The sequence below is a fragment of the Pinus tabuliformis genome, chromosome 4_1 (assembly GCF_031772625.1).
Source record: "Pinus tabuliformis cultivar Carrire ecotype Pingquan chromosome 4_1, CPIR1, whole genome shotgun sequence".
In the NCBI taxonomy this organism is placed as follows: domain Eukaryota; kingdom Viridiplantae; phylum Streptophyta; class Pinopsida; order Pinales; family Pinaceae; genus Pinus; species Pinus tabuliformis.
Window position 1 is genome coordinate 620,930,878 of NC_142303.1, and position 15,058 is coordinate 620,945,935.

The following is a 15,058-nucleotide window of genomic DNA, read 5'->3' on the forward strand; positions in this document are numbered from 1 at the left end:
CCATAAGATTTGACATTTATATCCTTCTAATTTATCAGGTTGCATAATTCACCTAGAATTATAATGCACAAGACTCCCCAATTGGGAGATTCTTTAATAAAAGAAAAAAAACACTTAACAAAAGAAAGCAAAAACTATATATTGTGACATATTGTATGCATCAAGACTCCTCATACTTTGACTATCTTATATAGTTTATAGAACTTTTTATCATCTAAATCAATTCAAAATAAACAAAATTTTTGAAAACATTTTAATTTAACATCTACCAAATTTGATAAAGAAAAATATATTTATAATTATTTTTTACCAAATTATTATTGTATTTTTTTGTAAGCTTTGCAAAATCCGTCTTCATCATGTCCATCCAATATATCACTCCCATAGGGGCAAGAAACTGAACCAGTGACTTCAAATCAAGGAGTCTATCAAAAATTAAGATTTTACCAAATTATTACTAAATGTATATTAAAGAAGAATATTTATTTATCTTCTTTTTCTTTTTCTTTTTAAACATGAGAATTAGTGACTTTTTAAAGTGCCCTAAATTAGGTCTAAAGTCAAGTCAACTCACTGCCACTGTAAATCAAAAGTACAATCAACAACTTGCAAGCCAAATATATTTTATTACTTTTTTTTGTTTGTAAAGTAAAATTTTGTATTGCCTGCAAACAAGGGTTGCAACTTAAAATTTGAGCCGTCCATTATTAAAGCGTCCTGACCAAATACAAAAATATAAGTTTTCATAATAAATCATATCCAAATTCTAACCCTATTGGCTCTGCCACTTGTAAATCAAAAGTACAATCAACAACTTGCAAGCCAAATATATTTTATTACTTTTTTTTGTTTGTAAAGTAAAATTTTGTATTGCCTGCAAACAAGGGTTGCAACTTAAAATTTGAGCCGTCCATTGACCAAATACAGAAATATAAGTTTTTCATAATAAATCATATCCAAATTCTAAACCTATTGGCTAAAACTAGAAGTCTAAAAACAGTATCAAGCCTAGTTGGTCTTTAAAAAATAAAGTGTTACTAAAATAAAACATAAAGCTAAAGAGAAAGTAACTAAAATTTTCTAGTGGCCTCAACTTGAATGAACTCCTTGATGTTGTGAGTATGAACTCCTTGATGTTGTGAGTAAAGCATCTTGGGTCTAGAAGAATGCCCAATTGTCTTTCAATTTTGTCCAACAATTAATTCATAAAAGCCAATTGCCATTGCATGCGTTTAGGGAGAGTAACATGTCATTTTTGGAAGTGTAGCAGTACATGAGTGCCTTACCAAGAAAAAGTCTAATATTTCTGTAAATGTCCACTTTATATATTTACTAGCTATATCCACCTACTCATTCTAAGATATATCCGTAGATGTCCACTTTATATATGTACTAACTACATTTACGTACTCATTGTGGCATGCTATATACTTAGTTCCTCAACAAACTCACCTACATAAATTCTAAATAAATTCATACTCTTGAATGAAGTACCTAAATATTCCTTCTCACTTACGTTCCACACCCATAAAAGAAAAATCTTATCCTTTAAAATTAATATTTTTTTTTTCGATAATTTCCCTCTTAAAAAAAGCCTCCAAAACCTACTCCACAACTATTTCATTTACCACAAAATTAACTTATTTCCTTATATGACCTAAGGAGCTAAGTCCCATATACTGGTTGAATAGGGTCAACACAACCCCATAACCCATATAGTTAATTTTGTTTACATCATCTTGATGGCCGTAAGTAACGCACGGGCCCACATTTAAATTAGGTTGTACCACGCGTTCTCCAGAGCCCAGAGCGCTAAAGTTATTAATCATCATACTGATAAAATTGCGCCCCTTCGATTTTTCACTCTCCGATTTTTACGAATATCAACACTGTCGAAATGACTGTTTCCATTATTTACTTCGACCCACGAAGCTCTTTTCTCGTGGTGTGCACAAAATCGAATCACTCCAAAGCTTGTTCTCTCTGTCACCGTTCTCTAATTTAATGCCAACGGCGGTGGCGTGGAGCAGAAAAACAGTCATGACCCGTGGCAGAGCAAAAGAAAATTAATTATTCCCGTGTATGCTTTTTTACCAGACAACAAAGAATAGAAAAGCAAACCTGTTCTCGACGAGCAGGAGCAGAATCAGGGGGCATTGAATACAATTTTCCGTGTAATCCTGGGCACTGAAATGGTGCTCTATAGAGTTCTGTGCTGAGGAATCCATGAACACAAGTCGATAGTCAATGATAATGGAGATAAGGGCTTGAATGGCGGTATGCTTGTTAACCCACTAAGTCAGCTGCCGAGGTTGATCCAAATCCAAACGGATCTCACACGGTATGACTACGAATGCTCAATATTATGATTTGAGTTTTTCTTGCTTTTTTAATTGATTTCTGCGACAAAAATCCCCTTTCCAAGCGTCATATCTATGGATTTTAATTCAAAGGGATGTGTTAAGGAGCTCAAGTCCTTGTAAATCCATTGCTGGGTAATGTAGAATTCTTCACCAGGATCCTTAGATTCTTCGTTTACTGGTTTAGGATTTCTTGAATCCTTTGTTGGGACATTGAATCAATGCTTGCTTTGAGGGGTTGTCAGAAAAGTTTCCCGAAAACCTGAAATCCAAGCATTTTTCTTTGGGTACTTCATAAAGATTTTGTTGGAATATCGTATCCATGGTTTCTGTATTGGGTTCTGTGAAAAAGACATATCTAAGATGCTGAAATTCGAGGTTTTCCTTACTGAGAACTAAGGTTTTCCTTATTGGCTTGCCCATAATCTTTGCATTGAAAGCTAAGATACTGGAGTTATCTTGTTGAATGGTGGAGAGCTTCTCTTGAGGCACTTCGACTATGTTGCGTTGCTTAGAAAATTCATCCATTCCTCAAATTCAAGATTTTACTTATTCCATTCTGTTTGCCGGTGAAGACCTCCTAAGCTATGGCGACAACATGTTTGCCTCATACGCAAGAATTTACATTTGATCCTCGAGATTCACCATATAAAAATTCTTGGTTTTGATTTGTTGGACTGTTAGGAACTGTTACCTCAAGTCTCAGAATTTAGGTTTTGCCGAAAATATCCAGCTTCCCTTTGTTAGGTGGTTAAGAATTGGTCAAGCGCAATTTCAGATCAAATTTGTTTGTTTCCTTCTGTTTTTTAACCCGTAAACTTATTCTTAAGCTAATTGAATATTTTCTGATTGAGTTCTTAGGTGTGATGGGTCAATCCAGCTCTTCTTTAGCTCCTCCACCAATGGGCCTTTTTCTGGAGAATAACGAGGTCGAACAGTTTGGTGTGTATCCAGAGCAGGATCTCATTGTATATTTACCGGATGAATGCTTGGCCTCGATTTTCCAGAAGCTCACAAACGAAGATCGAAATGCTTGCTCCCTAGTCTGCAGTAGATGGCACCGCATTGAATCGAAAAGCAGGCAACGCCTAGTTCTCCTTGCTCGAACTGAGCTTTCCTCCTTGCTTCCAGCCCTGATCACGAGATTTGAACATGTGACTGTTCTGGCTCTGAAATGCTCCAGAAAATTTCCCAGTATTGACAACAAGGCACTTTCTTTAATTGGAAAGAGTTTCACTCATCTCAAGAAGATCAAACTGAAGGGATGCATCGAGATTACTGATGAGGGTCTAGAGTCCTTCTCACTTGTATGTGGTCCTATTAAGAAATTTTCATGCGGGTCATGTGGATTTGGAGCAAAGGGTTTGAACTCAATACTTAAGAATTGCAACGAACTGGAAGATCTTACAGCTAAAAGACTTAGAAGATTAGATGTTCAAACGGAAAGAATAGGGCCAGGGCAAGGTAAGCTACAGAGATTGTGCCTTAAAGATCTTTATAACGGGCAGCTATTTGCCCCACTATTATCGGGATCCAAGTGTCTAAGGACGCTCATTTTATCACGGAATTCAGGGTCTTGGGATCAGTTGTTGGAAATCAGCACTAGAAACTTGCAACAGCTGACGGAATTGCAAATTGAAAACATGCATTTAGGTGATAGAGGTTTGATGGCTGTTTCAAAGTGCTCAAAGCTGGAAGTATTTTATATGAGCAGGGTGTCTGATTGTCCTGATCGAGGTATTTATGCAGTTGCAAATGGATGTAGGAAACTGAGAAAGGTGCACCTTGATAGTGGCAAGTCCAAAAGAATTGGCGAGGAAGGGTTACTGTCCATTGCAAACAAATGTCATCAGATGCAAGAACTTGTCTTGATGGGCATTGCTATTTCGGTTGAGAGTTTGAGTGCCTTGGCTTCCAATTGCCCTGTGCTGGAAAGAATGGCACTCTGCAACAGTGATAGTGTTGGGGACAAGGAGATGTCTTGTATTTCAGGTAAGTTCATAGCATTGAAGAAGCTATGCATTAAAAATTGCCCAATATCTGATGAAGGTCTTGTGACGATTGCCAGCGGCTGCCCTAGCCTTATAAAATTAAAGGTGAAAAGGTGTAAAGCAGTAACATCCAAAAGTGTCTGTCAGGTTCAGACAAAAAGAGCCTCTCTAATCGTTGCTGTTGATGGTGGTTCACAGACAGCAGGAGAGGATGATCAGAGCAGGTCTCTTCAGCTTGGGGATGACAGAGTCATTAGAGAATCAACTCATGTGCTATGCGGAAGCAGAGGTCACTTAATCAAGACAAAATTGGGCACAGCAGCTTCCAATTTGCTTAGAGGGTCTTTTTCTGGTGGCCAGTCTCATGGTTAAGTTTCTGAGATAGATGTATGAAAGGATGCTTATTGTATTTTATTGATTTCCTTTGACGATTCTCTCTTTGCAAGGAACCTCTAGGACGCATGACTGTTGTGAATATCCGGAAATTCTTGTAGCCATTCTTTGTAAACCTTTATATTCTATTCCGAACTGGATTATTTCCTAACAGGTCTACATGATGTTGAAGTTAGAGCCTATTTTGTTTCTTGTTGTAGGTACATGTTTCTGTTTGATCAGATCTATAATATGTAATTTGAAATCCAGTACCTCATATTGTATTTCCAAATCCAGTACCTGATATCGTATTTCCAGAACACTATTGTTTGTTTATGAAACTCAGTCATGTATCTTAGGGCTTCCTTGCAATGCCCGAAACGAAATTATTCCAGAATAGATCCATGCATCTCAGTGCATTTCACCATCTTTCAGTAAGCAGGCAATTCCTGTCTTTCAAGATTCTTCCTTGTATTGGGTTGGTGATTTTTAACAATCTTAATCACATTTTTGACTTGTTTCAGGTGCAGTCTGCACTTGCCTCTGTACATGTAGAATTTTTTTGGCTATGCTTAATTTATCTAATTTCTATACTATCTCATGTTCTCTTTTATCTTGGCCTCTGGTATTTCAATGCCTGAAAAGATGAATCCTGTCATACATGTTTTGTTTCATGGCGTTTGTTAACTATTAGGGAAGAGGTTATATGCTTGGCAACTTTTCTATTTTTCCTCTTATAAATGTGTATGTACCATTCTTATTTTTCCTCCTCTTATAAATCTGCACGTATCATTCTTTGAAAATAGTAGTTGTCTTTTTACTAGCCTTTCCATTTGCTCAGAAAAACTCTGCAATACATTTGACATCTAGGGTCAGATTGATGTTCGGCAACTGTTCACAATATGGGCATTGATATTTACTTGAACAATAGAAAGCAGCACATATGTGATGGGATATTCTTCAGTTGGCCTCTATATGCTATATAAAGATTATATGATCTTATTGTCTGTCTTTACAGACATAAAATTCAGAAGAGCTGTGATTCATCCACACTATATACGTGTTGTCTTTCTGCGCGGAGGATTGGGTTCATTCTTTTACTTACATCTGAGTTTTAGTCCGATGCTATAAAATAACACAAGTTAATGCTGTTATATATTGAAAAAACAACAGCACCAAAAATGTTCATCTCCTCGTATGCCCTTTTAGGGACAGGAATGTCCAAACAATCAAGACAGTATTTTTCAAACATAACCCTAACCCTACGCCTATGCTGTTCATGTTGATTGCCACAGCACCAAAAATGTTCATCTCGTATGCCTTGTTAGGGCCAGGAATGTCTAAACAATCAAGACGGTATTTTTCAAACGTAACCCTAACCCCTATGGCTATGCTGTTCATGTCGTATGTCTTTTTAGAGTCAGTAATGTCTAAGACTCTGAACAATCAAGGCAGTATTTTTAACTGGAAACAAGTTAAGAGCTCAGCTCAAACAGAACTCTATGCTTGTGCTTATCAGGGATCGTTCTAGAGGGACTCAGCTCCACCTGGGAGAGTTCCAAGTTAAGAGCTCAGCTCAAACCTAACTCTATGCTTGTGCTTATCAGGGACCCAAGTTCTCACCCTGTCTTGGGAGCGTTCTAGAGGGACTCAGCTCCAACTGGGAGAGTTCAAAGTTAAGAGCTCAGCTTAAACCTAACTTTATGCTTGTGCTTATCAGGGACCCAAGTTCTCACCCGGTCTTGGGAGCCTTGGGAGCGTTCTAGAGGGACTCAGCTCCACCTGGGAGAGTTCCAAGTTAAGAGCTCAGCTCAAACCTAACTCTATGCTTGTGCTTATCAGGGACCCAAGTTCTTCTAGAGGGACTCAGCTTCACCTGGGAGAGTTCCATAGGGACCCGAGAGCTCAGGGACCCAAGTTCTCACCTTGTTTTGGGAGTGTTCTACAGGGGCTCAGCTTCACTTGGGAGAGTTCCATAGGTACCCGAGATCTCACTTGTCTTTAGTAGGGACCCACGGTGTCTTGTTTTGAGGGACCCAAGTTCTCACTTTGTCTTTACGAGGGGTCCAAATCCTGACTTCGTTTTGTTCTGGGAGGATTCTCACCTCGTTTTGGTCTCAAGGATTTAATACCTTCTTTTTATGAAGGACCTAAGGGCCTAAATTCTCACCTTGTCTTGTGTTCACCTTGTCTTTATGAAACCCAAATTCTCACCTTTTTGGCTTTACGAGGCAACCAAATTCTCAACTTGTCTTGTGTTTGGAGAGTTTCATAGGGACCCAAGTTCTCACCTTGTCTTTATTAGGGATCCAAATCCTCTCTTCGTTTTGGTCGGAAGGATTTAATACCTTCTTTATTAAGGACCTAAGGTCTAAAGAAATTTCATACCATCTCTTTATTAATGACCCAAATTCTCACCTTGATTTCATACATTCTCTTTATTAAGGACGTAAGGACCTAAATTCTCATCTTGTCTTGTTTTAGTTGGGTTTCATAGGGACCCAAAATCTCACCTTGTCTTTATTGAGGACCCAAATTCTCACCTTGTCTTGCTTTACGAGGGTTTCATATGGGCCCAAGTTGGGACCCAAATTCTCAACTTCTCGTGTTTTTAGAGAGTTCTACATGGACCCAAGTTCTCACCTTGTCTTTATTAGGGACCCAAATTCTCAGCTTGTCTTGTTTTGGGAGAGCTTCACGGGGATCTAAATTCTCATTTTGTCTTGGACCGGGATCCAAATTTTCACCTGGTCTTGCTTAGGGAGGTTCTCATCAAATTTTCACCTGGTCTTGCTTAGGGAGGGTCTCATAAGTACCAAAGTTTTGGCCTTGTCCTAAATTTCTTACCTTGTCCTGTTCTGAGAGAGTTCCATAGGGACCCAAGTTTTCACCTTGTTTCTTGTTTTGGGAGAGCTCAAAGTTTTCACCTTGTCCCAAAATTCTTACCTTGTCCTGTTCTAATCCATGGGGACCCGAATTCTCACTTTATTTTCTCACCTTGTTTCTTGTTTTGGGAGAGAGTTCCCACCTTGTTTCTTATTTTGGGAGAATTCCATATGGACCCAGTTATCATCACCGTCTTGAGAGGAAGGGACCCATGTTTTCACCTTCTCCTGGGACAATTTCAGATTTCCTAAAACCGTGAGTTTTTATCTATGGCGAGGTTGATCAAGCGGGGTGGTTGCTAATAGTTATTGGGTTCTGAAATATGGGGTACTTGCTGATGGTTATTGGGTTGGGAAATATTTATTTAACTCCATAGCGACAATATCTGCTTGCCATATCGGATTGCCTAAGACTGGATGTTTATCTAATTGAATGTTTAACTTCGGCAATCAATGAGGTGAGGTTGATCAAGCCCCGTAAATGCCAATAGTTTTTGGGTAGATATGTTTCAAATTACTACATGAAATCAGGTTCCTAAAGCACTGTCACTCGTATTCGAAGATTGACACATGTTTAAAAGCCAGTTGCCCAAAAAGGGGCAAAAAAATTGATGAGCGCAGAAAACATCTTTTCAGAAATATCGTTGGGAAAATTGGTAAAATTAGGAAAAGCTATATTCCGGAGAAGTTCATTTACCTAAAGATCTCTCAACATTCATATTATAGATCACAATATAGATCACAGAATATTTTAGATTTTCAAGAATTAGCAAAAATGGTAAAAAATATAGAATATTTTATATCTTAGATTTTCAAGAATTAGCAAAAATGTAAAAAATATAGAATATTTTAGATTTTTCAAAATCTAGAAAAACCAGCAAAAATGGTCTAAAAAATCAGCAAAAATTGTCAAAAATCTGGGAAAAAGGAAAAATCACCCGGAGAAAAATTTTATCAACACTGTTTTAAAGGGTAATTTCAAAATTGAATAGCGCTTGCTTTGCATTAGCCCCTCACATTCAAACAAATCGCTGGAAGTTCACCCAATTTAAGTAATATACTAGATTAACACAGCCTCCTCTCCTTTACTTGTATTATCATTTCTGGATCTTTTCTCATCCTTCATCTGACAGCACTCTACTCGACCTTGAACTCGTGCATACTTCAGAGTTCCCTCACATGAAGCATTTCGTTCCTTACACTGTATATCGTTGCTCACTGAGCCATTCGACAATGTTATTCAACATTTTTTCGGATGACAGCATTTTCTCGTATGGATTCTCCCTGATCAGTGAGTTATTCGTCATCGTCATCGTCATCAGAATCCTTAAAAACAGGTATAATCCGTTAAATTATTCAAAATGGAATTGAAAAATCTCAACTAAAGAAATGCTTAATATCTATTGAATAATTTTAAAAAATGTCTATTCATTTAATATCATTGAATAATTTAAAATGAAGCATATAATATTTATGGAATATAAAATTTAAAATGGAAAAATCTAAAATTCATGGAATATAAAGTGGGGAATAAGACATTTAATATCATTGAATAATTTAAAATGAAGCATATAATATTTATGGAATATAAAATTTAAAATGGAAAAATCTAAAATTCATGGAATATAAAGTGGGGAATAAAATAAAATATTCCTGGAATGGTTTATAATGAATGAGTGGACATTAAATTAATAAATGAATATAACTCCACATTAAGAAGTCACAAATATTTAATATTTAATTTTTAATTTTTAAATGTATAATTTAAAATGAAGCATATGATATTTTATGGAATATAAAATTTAAAATGGAAAAATCTAAAATTCACGGAATATAAAGTGGGGAATAAAATAAAATATTCATGGAATGTTTTATAATGAATGAGTCGACATTAAATTAATATAAATGAATATAACTCTACATTAAAAAGTCACAAATATTTAATTTTTAATTTTTAATAGTCAAAAAGAAAGTTATAATAACCTTGAAATAATAATTGAAAATAGTGTTTTAGTATGTAGTGAATAAATTAAAATGGAAATATTTAATGTTTGAATTTTTAATTCAAAATGGTGTTGGATATGGGCCACATTCTTTGTATCAGTGTATGTATTAGTGTATATATAGATATATTACCCAAGGTAAGGTTAATCTTGCTTTATTATTTTGAAATTTAAGAAAGAAGTTTTTGGATTTTTTAGTTATTTTATTTATTTTTCGGGTTAATCTTGTTTTATTATTTTGAAATTTAGGAAATAAGTTTTTGGATTTTTTAGTTATTTTATTTATTTTTCATATATATATATTTTTTTTTATGGTATTGTTAAGCATTATATAATTTGATATTAACCATAATTTTTTTTATTAAGTCTTAAATATTGGATGATTATATTTCTATTGTTACACTGTTATGTAGGCTAGAACTTCTCATGATCCCTTTGTCTCCTACACACACTAAGGAGACCTCTTGACTTAGTGTTAAGATCATCAAATCTTACTTTGTACATAATGTTCATTATAAAAGGAGGTTTCCCCATCGGAGATGACTGTAATTATTGCTTTCTTATCATTTTTTAAGCGCAAGGTTCATAACATTTGGTATTAGAGTTCATGATCCTAGAGTTTTGCTACTTGAAATAGTCATTGTGACATTTTTGCTATATTTTTTTTTTGGAAGTTTTAGTTGGTGAAACTTGGATCATGTTGAGGAGAAATCTTTTAGAACATTTGTTTCAAATTTCATATCTTAGTTCACTATATTTGGTTCTCAAGTGTTTTTAAAACCAATTTCAAACAATTTTTTTTTGATATTTTTGCTATTATTTTTTTTTACCTTGGAGGTTTTAAACGGTGAAGTTTGGATCATATTGAGGATAAATATTTTGGAGCATATGGTTAAAACTTCAGATCTTGGTTGCCATAATTTTAGAAATATTCTCTAAGTTAGGGTTCTTGAATGCCTCTGAAATTGGTTTCAAATAGGCCAGTTTCAAATTTTTGTTATATCTTTCTTCTTTTGAAATCTTAGATGATGAAACTATGACCATGCCGAGGAGAAATATTGATCAACATCTGTTTTGAATTTCAGAGTTGGGTTCTTTCTAATTTCAGAGATATACTCTGTGGAAGTTAGGGTTTATGAGAGATCTTGAAATCAGTTTCAAACAAGGCAACTTGGTATTTTCATTATAACTTCTTTTCTAGGACTTTTCAGATTACAAAATATTTAAGGATCTTCAGAGACATACAAAAGTACCTTAGGTACATATTTGAGGATTATTCTTGAATAATTGGACATGTGCCACACTATACAAATTTACTCGTGGAAAGAGAATTAACAAGTTTTGGGAAAGTTACATGTTGATGTTGTGATCAACACCCTCCAAATTTTTCCTTACACTTAATTTTGGAGCCTATTGAGGATCTAATGATTTGTCATTCATGGTCACTTCATTATCGATTGACATTGTATTAAATGTTTAAGTCTTCTTCTTGGATTCCAACGGTCAAAGTCGTTTACTCACACATGCTCAGTCCCTGTTGAATCTATAAGTGTGCTTCTTTTATGTCGACAGTGAGTGCACTCTTTCATTGGTAGTCTCCCTCAATTTGGTTGCATTTGTACCCCTTTTTTGGTGAATTATCCCAACTGTCGCTTTTGCGCATCTTTGTTTTTACAAGTGTCGCTTTCATACTGCCATTGTCGCTTTTGCTTGCTTTCACTTTAATAAGTGTTATATTCATGTTATCTTTGCTCTGGCATGTGTTGCTTACAATGTCATTCACATTTTGCAAGTGTCATCTTCATGTTTTCTTACTGCCGCATGTGTCGCTTTTTGTTGTTTTCACTCCTGCATGTGTTGCATCTTTGCGCATCACTATAATTAGTCATTGGACACTCTTCTGCATTAGATGGTCTTACATATCATTAGAATATGTGCTAACACATTCCTACAATTTAGCACACCTTTTGATCACAATGGACACTTTTGTCGCAACTTGTGTTCTAAGTGTCGTAATGTGTCGTTTCAACTGTCACACTAAGAAATAAGTGTCGCTTTGTTGTCATTTCAAGGTGTCATTTCTATCCATGAGTCTTGTGTATACTTTTGGCTCGTATTGATGGATTGCATGTTTGTGATCCAAGTTTGAGTTGTGTCTAGATGCATTTCCCTCTCTTACTCTACTAGTCCCACTCTTAGCCATTTTGGAGCTCTTTTCGATCTTCTTGCCTAATGCGAGTTGTGAAGGAATCAACCCTATTATCAAGTGATAATCTTAGCCTATTCATGAGCGTCATTGATGTAACCTTTCTCACCAAGATTTAAGCATTAAATTCTTCTCAAGGCCACCTCAAATTAGTGCACATTAAGACCCTTCCAAGGATAGTCACCCAACCCTTGTTATTCATATTCACTCACTGCGTTAATTTTGGATCACCTCTACCTTGCATAGCACATAGAGCACCCTTAGTAGATAGCATGGACCCCTTCCGCTCTTTTGTAGAGGAAAATTATTCAATGCAAAGGCCCTCTTATCTTCACAACTCAGTGAAAACACTCCTAGGCAAAGTGACTTCCTTCCTATGGCTTCCTTTAGTGAAAAGCGTATTCCAGATGAATAAGCACTCATTGTTGGGTCAAACTACACTAACATAGAAGGAAAAGTGCATTCCAAATGGACTGTGAGCCCTTGTTGAAGAAAACTACACTATTATAAAGGCCTCCCGTCAAGCTCAACGCATGGTGCAGTAACAAGGCTTAATGTTGCTTCCATTGATCATTATTGTCCCTCTCTGTGCTGGAGCCTTGTCCTGTCAAGCCTTCCTTAGTGCATTGCGCAATCTTAAGAGACAATGGATCCTTGTTTAGGAAAACTGTGCTTTCCTTAAGGCTTCCTCTTCCTTCCAGTCCATAGTCTAGTCTCAAGCCTCAAGGCTTCAACCTTGTTCCTTGTTGTTCCCCTTTGTGTTGACACTTGCTTAAGTCTTTCTTCTTCAGTGCATGGCATAGTAAAAAGGCTCAAGGAAGCCTCCTCCTAGTCTTTGACCAATAAAATTGTGCTTTCCAAGTCTTCCTCTCTTTCCTTCTTGGCAAATGGCGTAGTCTTAAGCATCAAGCTCTTCACCTTGTCCCTTGAGCTTCCTAACTGTGCTGGACCTAGGAGAGCCCCTCTTTACAGTGCATAACGCAGTAACAATGAACATTGGAGCCTTCCTAGGTCACTGATGAGTTCAACTGTGCTTTCCTTATCAAATCTCCTTCCTCCAACCCTTTCACAGAGCTATTATATATAGTTCATTCCATGAGCTAGGTAGTGATAGAGTTGATGATTTTAAGACTAATTTTATTGTGCCATGAATGATCTTTATTAGCAAGAGTACTTTCTCAAAATGATAAGGTGGTGCTCAAGGAAGATAGTAAAGGTAATGAACAAAAAACACTTGCAAAGAAGAGCAAAGAAGAACTGAGGTAGATCTTGGACCATGGCAGAAAGAAGACATTGCATAGTGACTCAAAAGATTCCAACACTGATCCAATACCTTTTGGAGGGTAAGGATAAGCTACAAAGTGGATCTTTACATGAAGATGAAGCATAGATCAAATCTACCATCAAGAATGCAAGACAAAGCAACAAAGAGAGTAGCTTGGCATTGCCACTTCATGATGAGCTTCATGCATCATTGTCAAGTTGTAACTTGTACATGTGTCATCTCCGTGTCAAATGTGTCCGTGTCTCATGCTACATCATCATGTGGAATGTAATGATGTATTCTCAAGAAAATGAAAAAATATAATGTGTGGAAGTCCAAGAGTCATATGTGGAATATGAAAATTCGCGTAGTCATATATGGACAAAAGAGTCTTTAGGAGAAGTTCAAGAGTCATTTAGAGAGGTCCAAAAGTCACTTAGAAGTTCAATAATTGTTTAGTAGTTCAAAGGACATATTAGAAGTCCAAAAGTCATGAGCGTAATTCAAGATTCAAGGGGAGATGAAAGGTCATTCCTATTGTTATAAATAGTCCCTCATAACTCAAGCAAGACTTTTGGAGGCTTGAGTTTTGGAGAGCTATTCTTGGTTTCTCTAACTTAGCATAGGAGAGAAAACTATTATGTGGAGAAGCAATAAGTGAATTAATGTTCCACCACTGGAACTAGTGTCTCACCATTGTAATTGTGTACTCGAATCTTTCATCTAATATTGAAGCTCATTGAGCCATCATACTTTCATGCATGTATCATGGATGTTTTGTGACTATTCTTTCAATGTTTGCGGTATATGTTATATTTGTATGTACTAAGGAAATTGAACTACTTCATTGACTTTGGTACTTATCTAGTTAAATGTATGTTGTATTTTTTTTAATGATCATTATGTCTATGTGAACTATTTCACTAGATTACTAACATATCTTTTCATGCTCTCGTGTGTCTATCTTAGGTCAGTGTTATTACTTCCTTCTAGAGATTCACTCTCATCTCTTGCTCGTGAATGCCTCCTTTTACACATTGCAATTAATGTTTCACAATGTCAACTTACTTGTTTTTTCAAGGGTTACATATATAATCTCTTATGTTATCTCTTGAAACTAGGACGAACCTGTGTATTATGGTGGTTGGGTCGATGCTCCAGATGGGGCTCCTACTCTAAACAACATGAGATCTACTTGGAATTTCACATCGAGGCAACCCCCTGTATGATGGCAGTATCCAACACGTCAACCATTAGAGAAATTTTGAGGTTGAAAATGGGCCTCTTAAAGAATATTATAAAATAATAGTGGAAATAATAAAATAATAAAATAAAATTAGATTACCTCATCAAGTTTTGTAGGAAAAAAAGAATAACTATTTTTCCAATTCGTATTTTCAACTTATCTCCCTACAATTTTCTCAAATTTTGAGCGGGAGGAATTGTCGGATGGGGAATTTAGTTTTGAATCCAAGGAGTATCCATGTTGCATACTTTTGATGGACCTTACTACACGAAAAATGTGAAATACATGAAATTGTGCAATCACGTTTTTCATGTATTTCACATTTTTCGTGTAGTAGGGTCTATCGAAAGTATGCAACATGGGTACTCCTTGGATGAAAAATTAAATTCCCCATCCAGCGAGTCATTTCGCTCAAAATTTGAGTAAAATCGTAGGGAGATAAGTTGAAAATATGAGTTGAATTTTTTATTTATTTTTTATTTTTTTCTTATTACCTTTTAACTCCAAAAATGGTTAATCATCCCTCATGGTTGACATCATCATATTGAATCCTATTGGTTCTTATAAACTTGATTTTTGTTGTACATTTTTGTTTTGAGGCCCATTTTTGACCTCAAAATTTCTCTAATGATTTTGGTGCTAGGAGGAGGGCTAGATGACACACTGTGCCCATCGAGTTTGTTTTGAATCTCTTATATTTAATGACTCTTTTTGAAATCTTAATCCAAGAG

The 15,058-nt window shown here is 36.0% G+C and overlaps 1 pseudogene across 1 annotated transcript; it reads left to right on the plus strand.

The window, feature by feature from the left end:
* The first annotated feature begins 1,883 nt into the window (after window positions 1–1,883).
* On the plus strand, window positions 1,884–5,000 carry LOC149177551 (putative F-box/LRR-repeat protein 8 pseudogene; annotated as a pseudogene). Its single transcript, XR_016258117.1, has 2 exons — window positions 1,884–2,341; window positions 3,222–5,000. The product of XR_016258117.1 is annotated as a putative F-box/LRR-repeat protein 8 pseudogene (transcript).
* Window positions 5,001–15,058: the final 10,058 nt, after the last annotated feature.